The sequence below is a fragment of the Euphorbia lathyris genome, chromosome 8 (assembly GCF_963576675.1).
Source record: "Euphorbia lathyris chromosome 8, ddEupLath1.1, whole genome shotgun sequence".
NCBI lineage: Eukaryota > Viridiplantae > Streptophyta > Magnoliopsida > Malpighiales > Euphorbiaceae > Euphorbia > Euphorbia lathyris.
This window is the reverse complement of record NC_088917.1, coordinates 85,722,400-85,735,147: the sequence shown is the minus strand read 5'-3', so window position 1 is coordinate 85,735,147 and position 12,748 is coordinate 85,722,400.

Below are 12,748 nucleotides of genomic sequence, written 5' to 3'. Positions count from 1 at the left end.
AACAGTGCTCCTTTAGCTCCACCTCAATATCTGTCACCGGCAGTCACTGCTGCATCAACACATGTTCCTCAGAATGATCCTAATGTTGAAGATAACACTCCAGTTGATGCTGCGGACATCATCACACCGGAAATACAGAATGCAATTCCTCATGAGGAGAACATCATGCCACAAACAGATTCTCCTCCTCCTGAAAGTGCACCACATGCTCCTATTCCACCTGAAAGGCCCAGGCCTCGCAATGCACCGCTAATTGGTCCACGACAACATTATATGCAACTTCGACAGTCATCTCTTCAGTCAAGAGGAAGGTTTGAGGGACTATTAGCTACACATCCAAATGGCACAGTGGATCCCACATGCTTCAGTAAAGCCAACAAACAATCAGAATGGCGTACTGCAATGTCTGAAGAGATCCAAGCTCTCCTGGACAATGGAACATGGCAACTAGTACCAAGACCACATGATCAGCATGTCATCACCTCCAGGTGGCTCTTTCGTACAAAGAAGAAGTCTGATGGAACCATTGAGCGTCACAAAGCTCGCTTAGTAGCACGAGGATTCACTCAAAAAGCTGGGATTGACTACAAAGAAACATTCAGTCCAGTAATCAAAGCCACAACCATCAGGTTTGTATTTGCCATCGCAGCAGCAAACAACTGGTTCGTCAATCAGCTAGATGTATCCAATGCTTTTCTCCATGGAAACTTATCAGAAACCATATATATGGAACAACCGCAGGGGTTTCGGGACAGTGACCGACCAGATCATATCTGCCTTCTCAAAAAGAGTCTCTATGGATTGAAGCAAGCACCGCGAGAATGGTTCACTCGTCTCCGAACATTCCTCCTCTCCCTAGGGTACAAAATGTCACAGGCTGACAACTCTTTGTTCATCAGACGCACCGATACTGAAAAGACTTACATTCTGTGCTATGTTGATGATATACTCATAACAGGGAACCACCCTGCACACATCACCAACACTATTGCAGCCATCGAACGTGAGTTTCCCATTCGCAATTTTGGGAAAGCAGAATACTTTCTTGGAATAGAGATCCGATATGAGAAGGATGGCATTCACATGTGTCAAGCCAAGTATGTGGCTGACATCCTCGACAGAGTGAAGATGATTGACTCCAAGCCCACACTAACGCCCATGGCCACCACACCAACACTTTCAAAGGAGCTAGGCACCAGCTTAACCTCTGGAGATGAATATAGAAGCATTGTGGGGGCACTTCAATACTTAACATTCACTCGTCCTGACATTGCATTTGCAGTTAACAAATTATGTCAGTTTCTACATTGTCCAACTGATGAACACTGGAAAGGAGTCAAGAGGGTTTTACGCTATGTTCAGGGTACATCAGATTTTGGCATAGTCATGTCTGTCAAACCAATACAGCACATCCACTGCTACTCAGATAGTGATTGGGGAGGGTGTCCAGATGATCGACGATCCACGGGTGCCTTCTGTGTCTATCTTGGATCCAGCATTGTATCATGGCAGACCCGCAAGCAACCCACAATAGCCAGATCCTCAACGGAGAGCGAATACAAAGCAGTAGCAAATGCCACTGCCGAACTACTATGGCTCAAATCTCTTCTCTCGGATCTCGGATTTCCATTACCCACCCCGGTTCAGTTATGGTGTGACAATGTTGGAGCAATCTATCTCACCTCAAATCCAGTGTTTCATGCTCGCACGAAACACATTGAGCTAGACTATCACTTTGTTCGTGAACAAGTTCACAGAGGATTTCTCAGTGTCAGATTTATTCCAACCGATGATCAGGTTGCAGACATACTCACCAAGCCGCTAGCTCCGGCTCGTTTCACGATGCTACGCTCCCGCCTCTTCGTTCGTGCCCGCCATCGGCTTGAGGGGGGGTGTTAGAGATAATATTCTAATTATCTCTGTAAATAGATTCCTATCTAGTTAGAGTTTTACTCTGTCTATATTCCTAGCTAGGTAGAGTTTTAATACGACTATACTTATGTATTGTATTCCTATACAAACTATTATTGGCTCACTATAAATACAAGGCCTCTGAGCCAGAATCATTAAGCTGATTCAATTCATTATTGTGCCTATTACTTATCTGTCTATCTCCATAATTCTCTCATCTATCTAACCCTAGATTCAACAATATGGTCTTACCCAACACTTCGCTGCCATATCCAATAGGTCTTCAGACAGTGTATACATGTCATATCCCTCAATGAATATGGTCTTCAAATATAAAACCACCAATCCGGATAACTCTCGATGTATATCAAATCATAACGTGCTCAAATTTCCTTTCACAATCCAATTCCAAACTATTTCATAACCATAAATCATTTGGCTTCAATTAGCCCTTTTCTATCATAAAAATCCTATTTGAACTTCAACCCAAAATAATAATAACAATAACCGCAACAAATTTCTCAATCCAAAAACAATTCGTAAAAAATCATTAAATTCATTTTGTTCAATATAGATATATATTGAAACCAAAAACATATATGTATATATGTAAATCAACCAAATGAAGCCTTAAACCAACATAATCAAGTAAAATCTGAAATTCACATAGAAGCATAATTAATAGCTTCATTTGAACCGTAATTTCACAATAAAAAGCAAAATCATGAAAAACCATAATTTTACAAAATTCGTGCATAACCTTAAAATATCAATTTCTGAATTTTTTTTATTATATGTATATCTATGTACATAAAACTCAAAATATAGTTGATAGTTACTTACCTTGGCTACTAATTGAAGAAAATACACCAGTTCAATTCTCGTCTAAATTCTGTCTAAGACGTTTCCTTCCAAACACTTTTGAAACTCAAAAACTCTTCGATTAGGACTTAGATCTATACATAAGGATGTTATGGTTCTAATTTCGAGTGATTCGGACGGTCGAATCTCCGTAAATCAAAGAAACGGTGAAGAAACGGTCGAAGAACGATGAAGAAAAGAAAGAGGAAAGAAAAGAAAAACAGAGAAAGAAAAGGAGATAATATCGCACCACTTCGTGAAAGATTTGGAAGATATATATTCAAATCTGATAAATATCAATTTTAGTCCTTCATCTTCATATAATCTTTTAAAAATTATCCTAAATTTTTAATTTACACATAAAACCATCGAATTAACCCTAAACTTTTCCTATAGCACCAAATCAAAATCACATACCCAATAATTCTAATATATATTAATATCAATGTATAAATTCTAGAAACGGTCGTGAGAAATAGTAAAATTGTTCATGACTTTTAACATTAGGGGTATCTTTACACCTTATATGATCTAGTTATCTAAACTTCACATGTGTGTTATTTTATCACTCATTAGTATCATATCATAAACATATTATTAAACGTGAAAAAAAATTAAAAAAAATATATACTGTATTTTATACAAGTTGGACAAAAAAATTCAAATATTCCGGCGAATTTAAAATATTAACCTTCAACTATATCATTAAATCACAAAAAATATGAAATATTTTTTTTTAGAATCAAGATACGTGCAATTGGTGCAGAATAATAAACAAAATATCTGAATTTTATAATAACGTCTGAATATGGTTCAATTTGCCAACGTTAAGGGTAAAATTGTTTTTAATTACTGGCGTATCTATGCTTCCGCAGTCATCTCAAGAGACGAATCGGGTGGGTCCGAGTAGTCGCATGACACCACGTAGCCATCCAGGCAACTACTCGCACCAAGATCCTAATATGACGGTCCATCCGACCTGGCAAACATCCCAACCGATGTCAGGAATGCAAGGAATTTTTCCGCTACAACAAACGGAGCCTTTTGTCCACAGACATTCAGAGTTGATGACATCTGGAGCGAATGTGTCTGGGCGGGAGCACACTTGGAATTTTGATCCTATGACTGGACAGCGGTTAGACCCACAGCGAGAACAAGTGTCGGCATAATATGGCAGGTGGATATCACCCAGAATTCACCAGTAGCGGATGGAAGAAGTTCGGCGAGAACCCAATACTGAATTGGAAGATCAACTGCGAAGCATGATGGAGCGAATGGGGTACACCCCTAGGGCGAGAGCAGTGGTGCAGAGTGATTCGCCTTTTGCCCCATCGTTGCGGGAATTTATTCCAGATCACAGAATAAAAGCGCCGGCGATACCTAAATACTATGGGGATCCAAATTCTGACCCTGAGGCGCATGTCAGGAACTATAGAGAGTTAATGGATGTTGCAGGAGCAAGTGAAAGCATAATTTGTCGATTGTTCTCGACCACTTTGGGCGGAGCAGCATCCGATTGGTTTCGGTCTCTACCTACTGAATCTATTCACAACTGGACTCAGTACAGTCGTGATTTCTGTGCAAAGTTTGTGGGCTGTAAAGCGGCAGATGTGACAGATAGGCAGCTGAAAGAGATCAAACAGAGAAATTATAATTCCCTAAGGGAATTTGTTGTAGCATTCAATGATATTCTGGTGCGGTTGCAGAACCCAGATATCGTGAGCATTCGCAACATAATGGCGGATGGAACCACGGATTGGAGCATGCGAGAGGAAATCATCCGCAACAAGCCACGCACGGTGGCCGAACTCATGAAGATAGCAAAGGAATTCATGGAAGTGGATGATGTTAACAGGGAACATAAAGCTCAGACCCGGCGAGAAAGAGATGCGGCTAGATCCACTTCGGACAATCGGCGCCATCAAAATCAAACCCAATCTAGGGGTAATTTTGTTCGGAAAGGTGATCGCTCCTCTCAAGGGGGGGGATATCAAACACCATTGAACACGACTCGCCATGAGGTGTTACTTTGGATTGAAAAAAAACCCCTGAAGAAGGATGTGCAGTTTCCTGAGGCGAAAGGTCGAACCAGTTTGGGACGATATCCTAACAAATACTGCAGGTTCCACAGATTGAACGGCCATGACACGAATGATTGCTACGAATTGAAGAGGGAGATTGAAAAGCTGATTGGGAGAGGAAAACTGAGTCAATTCGTTAGAAAAGGAACAATTGATGAAAAAGCAACACTCCCGCGTGAGATAGAGGCAAGGCCAGAAAAGAAGCAGAAAAAAGGAGTGATTAACGTAATAGCAGGCGGGATCTATGAGCCTCCAACAAAAAGGGCTCGCCGTGAACAGCGAAAAAGCAACACGAGTAGGGGGGGTGCCCTCAATTATTCATTTGCGCGAATCACGGAGCCGCATACGGATGCGTTGGTGATTACGGTGGCCATTGAAGGATGGGACGTCAAGCGGGTCCTTATTGATACAGGCAGTTCTTGCAATGTTATTACTCGAACTGCATTCAACAAGTTGGGAATTAACGATGAGCGAGTAGAACATACGTTCATGGATGTAACTGGTTTTGGAGGTCAATCATCTCAAACAAGTGGACAGGTGGTGTTGGAGACAGAAATGGGCGATAAGAATCTAAAATGGAGAGGTGATCTAGAATTCGCAATTGTTGATCTCCCATTGGCCTATAATATAATTCTGGGGCGTCCGTTCCTGTCGAAAATGGAGTCGCTCATTTCAATGAAGCATTTGACATTGCATTTGCCAACACACCAAGGGCGAGTCATTGTTGAGGGTGATCAACTTATATCTCAACAAGCTTATACATTGTCACTTGAAACAAAGCCAGAGGAAGAAGATAAAGTTGATGAGAAGTTGCCGGCTGAAGCGTTAGGAGAAACAGAACTATTCGCCATTTCAAATGACAAGAAAGTAAGGATAGCGGCAGGACTTCCAGAGGAAACGAAGAAAGCCATTACCGAGGTGTTGATCCAATGCGAGTCGGCATTCGCCGCCCCAGATGAAGTGCTGAAAGGGATAAGTCCAGAAATAGCAACACATCGTTTGAATGTGGACAAAAGTGCAACCCCAGTGCGACAGAAAAAGAGAGGACATGCCCCAGAGCGGCAGAAGGCGATTAAAAAAGCAGTGGCGGATTTGCTAAAATCAGATGCAATTCGATAGGTCACTTATCCGGAATGGCTAGCCAATGTGGTGCTAGTCAAAAAGCCGAATGGAACATACAGAATGTGCGTAGACTTCAAGGATCTGAATAAAGCTTGTCCGAAGGATATGTATCCGCTACCTAACATTGACATATTGGTAGATGGGACTGCGTGATTTGAAGCTTTATCATTCACCGATGTGAAATCCAGTTACCACCAGATACCAATGGAGAAGGCGGACGAGATCAAGACGTCATTCATAACTCATCAGGCAACTTATTGCTTCAAGGTGATGCCCTTTGGACTGAAAAATGCGGGAGCAACATATCAACGGATGATGAACAAGATATTTTCAGACAAATCAGGCGAGAACTTCTCGATCTATGTAGACGACATGATCATTAAAAGCAAGAAGATGCAAGACCATCCGCAGGATATTAAAGAAATCCTGGAAGTGCTGATCAAATATGGCCTCAAATTGAACCCGAAGAAATGCACGTTTGGAGCGAGAGCAGGGAAGTTCTTGGGTTTCATTGTTAGTGGCAAAGGAGTTGAGGCGAATCCTGAGAAGGTTAAAGCAGTGATGGAGATGAAGACGCCAAGGAGCATAAGAGAAGTACAGAGACTCAATGGGCGGTTGGTGGCATTAGGGCGATTCATATCATGCTCAGCTAGGAGATGTCTACCTTTCTACAATGCCATCAAAAAATCTAAGTCCTTTGAATGGACATCAGATTGTCAAGAAGCATTCGAGGGGATAAAGCGATTACTATGTTATCCGCCCTTAATGAGCAGGCCAGAGGATGGAGAAGATTTATTTCTTTATGTATCCGTCACCAGCACGGCGATATGGACTGTAATGGTGCGGGAAGAAGAAGGGCAACAATATCCAGTGTACTACGTGAGTAAAGTCTTAAAGGATGCAGAGCTTCGATATTCGAGGTTAGATAAAATGGCCCTCGCGGTGATAACCACGGCGGCTAGGTTGAAGCCATACTTCCAGGCGCATACTATCATTGTGAGAACTGGAATTCCAATGCGAAAGGTACTGCAGAAACCTGATGCATCCGGGCGATTGATGGAATGGTCAATTCGCTTGGGAGAGTTCGATATTCGTTACGAAGGAAGACCAGCTCTAAAAAGTCAAGTACTTGCCGATTTCGTGAATGAGTTCACGTGGGATGAAGACGAATGTCCAAAAGCACAAAAAGAAGAATGGAGTATGTTCACAGATGGGGCATTATCCACAGATGGAGCTGGACTGGGAATCGTCATCAAAGGTCCGGATGTTATTCGCCTGTACTATGCGGTAAAGTTAACATTCAAAACGACCAACAATGCCGCGGAATATGAAGCAATGATATGTGGATTGAAGTTGCTTAATGAACTTATGCCAGAAAGAGTGGTAATCTACAGCGACTCTAAACTCATGATAAATCAGATCACAAAAAATTATCTGGTGAAACAGGAAGATCTGGTCAAATACCATCAGGTTGTCGGTAGATTGACGCAGGAGTTAACACATAAAGGAATCGTCTGGGAGATGGTGCATGTTCCAAGAGGCCAGAACACAAAGGCTGATGAGTTGGCAAAAGCAGCGGCGAGTAGAGACCCATGGAGTCAAAAAGCATGTAATTTGGAAATAAGGTCGTCGCCAGCATTCGAAGCCGATCAGATTATGGTCATCGAAGAGCTAGAAGATGATGACGATTGGCGGATGCCCATCCTCCAATATCTGGAACATGGAGATTTGCCGGTTGATAAAAGTTTAGCCAGAAAGCTAATCGGGCAGTCAGCGAGATACTCAATTCGGGATGGGACTTTATACAGGAAGTCATATACATGTCCATGGTTAAAATGTATTAGCCGCAATGAAGGAGATTACGTGCTGAGAGAACTCCATGAAGGAATTTGTGGTGCGCATGAAGCATCCGTGGCGTTGGCAAGAAAAGTCAAGTTGATGGGATATTATTGGCCGAAGGTGGTGGAAGATTCCCAGCAAATGGTAGCGGAATGTCACAGCTGTCAAATCCATGCTAATGAAAAGCATGTCCCAGGAGCCGAACAAATAACTATAATGACAGCGTGGCCATTCGCAACATGGGGGATTGATATAGTGGGGCCATTCCCAGAAACAACAAGGAAGAGGAAGTACTTGGTAGTCGCAGTTGACCACTTCAGCAAATGGGTAGAAGCAGAGGCAGTAACCGCTCAAACACCTGAGCGAATGATCGAGTTCTTACGAGAGAATATTACCATGCGGTTTGGAATCCCACAAACGCTTATAACCGACAACAGTACCCAGTTCAACTGTGTCAAATTCAAAGCATATTGCGAAAGCATGGGGATCAAGAATCATTTTTCCTCCGTAAATCATCCCCAATCGAATGGTATGACAGAGGTTACTAACAGGGCCATGCTTCAGGGAATCAAGAAGCGACTAGGTGATAAGAAAACAGGTTGGGCGGATGAGATACCTCATATGTTATGGGCATACAGAACTTCTGTAAAGGCAGCAACAGGCGAAACACCTTTCTCGTTGGTTTATGGAGCCGAAGCAGTCCTACCTGTTGAAATCCATTCGCCTACAGATCGGGTAATTTATTACTGCGACACCCAAAATCCTATCAACATTAGAGATGCATTAGATTCTGTTGAAGAACGAAGAGAAAAAGCTTACATTCGAATGGCAGTATATCGCAATAGAATCAAGAAGTATCATGACAGAAGGGTGCGAAAGGTGATAATCAATGAGAGCGACTTGGTCTTGAAAAAAGCAGATAAAATACAGTCCAGAGAAGGCAAAGGCAAATTAGGCGTCAACTGGATCGGACCTTACAGGGTATCCAAGAAGTTGGGACCATCAACTTTTGAAATAGAAGAAATGAGCGGCAAAAAGCTCCCGCGCACCTGGAATCTAGAGAATCTACGCCTATATAAACAGGCCAAGTAGTTCAGGGAAATGACGAGTACTCTTTTTCCTTTTATGAGTTTTTTCCCACTGGGTTTTCTGATAAAAGGTTTTAATGAGGCTTGGATCCCACACAGTTTATGTATCCATGTAATGAAAAGTCTTTTTTCTTCAATAGCAAAATAAAGACATTACAACGGTTACAATTATTCAATATGTTACAATTGAATGCGGGTCCTTTTGAAACTGATAAGCTTAAACACATAAATGTGTTGTCTACAACAGAAAGGCGGATGCATGATTACGCATCATTCGTAAAACCTTATGGTTAACCTTAAACACATAAATGTGTTGCCTACAAAAGAAAGGCGGATGCATGATTACGCATCATTCGCAAAACCTTATGGTTAACCTTATGATTATTTGAAAGAAAAATTATAAGGCATAAAATTAAGCGAATAAACGAGTACTCAAAAATTGCAAAAAGGGTCTGGCCACCCTAATAAAAACAAAACTAACTACGAAAAATTACAAGTATGAAGTCGGCAAAAGGCAAGGGTCGTATACGAAAATAACCGGCATTAAGGCAACGAAGAATAAAACAGCGATTGCACATATATGAAAAGCGGCAGGTGAAGAAAGCAAAGTCGCTCGATTGATATATATACTGGCAGTTTGTTACATACAACAGTTCAGATATAAATAAAATTATACTACAGTTCCTTCTCCTTCGCCTCTATTGCCCCCTTCGCCTTCAGCGGCTCCTTCATCTTCTCCAGTAGGGTGATCTGCTTCAAGCGAATCCCCAACAATCAGATCAGTAACCGCATCAGAGCGAGGTACCACTTGTTCAACGTGAGAAACATCTTGTGGTGCCCCTCCTTCTACGTTCTGATTTGGGATCTCACAGCTAATTGGAGAGTCATGAAAACTTTGCCAATCTAGGAGAAGTACCTCATCCATATCGGCATCCTCGGCCTCCAACTTGTCCCATTTTTCAGCTAAATCCTTTTCAGGAATGGGAACCTTGGGGCGATTAAGTACATGATCTGGATGTCCATGCTCATAAGCCGCATGAATCCGCTCTCCATACCAATAGATGCGAGCACCATCTTCAGCTGTGATCTCCTCGGCCCTCCTCTTTTGCATCTCCAAAGCTTCCTTGGACGAATTCAGATCATCAATGGCCTTCTGAAGCTCATCGGACTTAGCCTGGAGGGATTTAAGAGCTTCCTCATTCTCGCTGATGGCCTTCTGACAAGCACCTTCAAGGACTTTTACTTTGCCTTGGACATCATCAAAAAGCGACTTCTGAGTCGCCAATTCAGTGCCAAGGCTTTCCAGCTCTCTAGCTCGTTCAGCATCCCTGCAGAGGGCACCCTCCGCAAAATTGATAATCTGCATATAGGACAATACGTGAATAAAAAGAGCGAATGGAGACATGCATTTGAGGGATGGAACATGAGTAGAAAGCAATATACCTCTATAGCACGCTTCTCAATGCCCTCCATGGCAGTTGGAAGCGGCACCTGTTCGCGCACGCGAGAAGCAGAGGGGAGTCGCCTAAGGACATTGCATATGGAAGAAACAATGTCCTTACAGGAAAAGCTCACGGCTTTACCAAAGGTCCTAGTCCACCACCCGCTAATGTCAGGAATTGGCTGCGAATACATAAAGAAAGGGGTCAGGAGAACAACAAATAACTGATGAAGGAAAATAAACAACACAAAAAGAGTGAGTAAATCATGATACCTCGTGAAATGGAGTACTGCCCTTTTCTTTGGATGGGGTGGATATGGGTGTACCACCAACGGTTAAGGATACGGAGGTATTTTTCTTCCTGGGGCGAGAAGACTCCGTATCCGCATTACTCTTCCGCTTCCTATTTAAGAGAAGGTCCTCAGAAGCAGAAGCAGGGCCTTGTGAAACGGAAGCAATTGTGGGGGAAGCCGCCTCAACAGAAGGAGTCGCCCCTACAGGAGAATTCGCCCCTGCAACAGAGGTTGTTCCCGCCAATCGCCTCTTCCTCCTCGCCAAGGCTTTCGCTTCCCGATCTGCAGCGAGTTGGGATAAAGGGTCACCCCTGCAAAGGGTTAAGAAAAATCATCAACTAGGAAATAAGCTAATAGTACCTTGTACGAAAACGCGATAAGGGATATAAACGATGCGATCTTCCTCGCGGTAGGCAATCGCTACTCGGCTCCTTAGCATATGGAATGCCTGATCATATGTCCATACAAAAGGAGGAGTACTCTTCAAGAATTTTACAATAGCGGATTCTTCCTTGCTTGGATAACCAAAGTTCAAACTCTTTACATTAGGTCGGCCCCAGCAACGAAGAAAGTTCGGATTCCCTTCGTGGAACTTGATGAAGAAATAAGACCTGTCCCACTCGCGGATTTTGTTCGACTTCTCATCAAAGCCGTAGTAACCGCTCTGTCGGATGAAAGTAAAATACTCCCCCGAACTTTTGAAATGATGAAGCTTGGAGAAAATCTTGAGCGAGAAGGGAACCTCCAGACAATCCGCCAAAAACTTGTCCAGAGTCAAGTCGGCCCATCCATTGGGATGCAGTTGTCCGGGTGCGATTCCATAACCTCCAAGGATGGAAGCAATCTCATCTGCCAGCGGATACGTGAAACCGCAGATAATTTGAGCGACAAAAATGGTAAAATACCCCTTCGGGAAGTCGCCGGGTCCTCTATTTTCCCCGGGAATGCTTGTTTCCAGGCCTTGAAGCCAAGGATACTGCTCCCGCAAGTCGTCAATCGTCTCGCGGCAAACTAGGCTTCCCGACCTATCCTTCTTCGGTAATAAACGGGGAGTGGGGACAGGTGGTGGAATCAACTTCTTGGGGTCGAAACCTAGGCCCTCATCAGTCGTATTCGCCAGATGGAGAAAATCGGCAGGATGAGAATCGGACCTAGGAGAGCTAGTTGAAGCTTCATCAACCATCTCATCAACCTCGTGAGACACCTCGCGATCGTAATTTTCGTCGAAGGGTGCGAAATCAAGTTCAGGGTTCGACATATCGGTGAAGGAAACGAACAGAAATAAAAGAAAAAATGGTTGAACGAGTTACGAGTTACAAAAAGGGAAACTTACATGTGAGAAAGAATGCAGAGAAGAACAAACGCAAAAGGGTTGATGCCGGAGAGGAAATGACAGAAAACGAACGAACTACTTTCGAATTTTGAATACCCAGATGAAGATGGAGAGTTGTCTAAGACATATGAAAAGACCCTAAAGGGCTCTTGCTAAACTAGAGGGGAGGCATGTGATGATTCGTGAAACCAACTGAGCTGAATCATAAGCACGGGCCCATCCCAAACTTGAGCCCATGGTTCAAGATTAAATGGGCTCCTAATAAGGGAAAGGGCTAACCGCCCCGAAATCCCAACAAGGTACTAAACCACCCACTCAGAGAAACGGGACCACGTTTGTGACTACGTGGAGGACGTGGCACAGAAAGAGTAACCGCCCTCGGCAGTTACCTAGAAAGACTTATAAAAGAAATAAGAAAGCCAAGGGAGAAAGGTTCACATTTTTTTCCTCAATACTATTATCGATCTACTAAATTCCACACAAAACTGATTTGATCGTCGGAGAGTTTTCCCGAAGATCCTGTCTCCGGTTTTGTTTTGCAGGTAACTACGACGAGGATCATCCAATCAAATCCGGCAAGTTATCAGAACCCTTTTAGTTTTTTTAGAAGAGAATACTGCCATTGAAAGTGGAGGACTTTGACTTGAGCGTGTTTTGCACGCAAGTAATTGAAAAATGTTTTCCAAAAGATAATATTGTTTATCTTATATTATATTGTTTGTATGTTCAATTGTGCGAAAAAAAAGTGGGATAATGGTTGAATTGATTCACTATATATT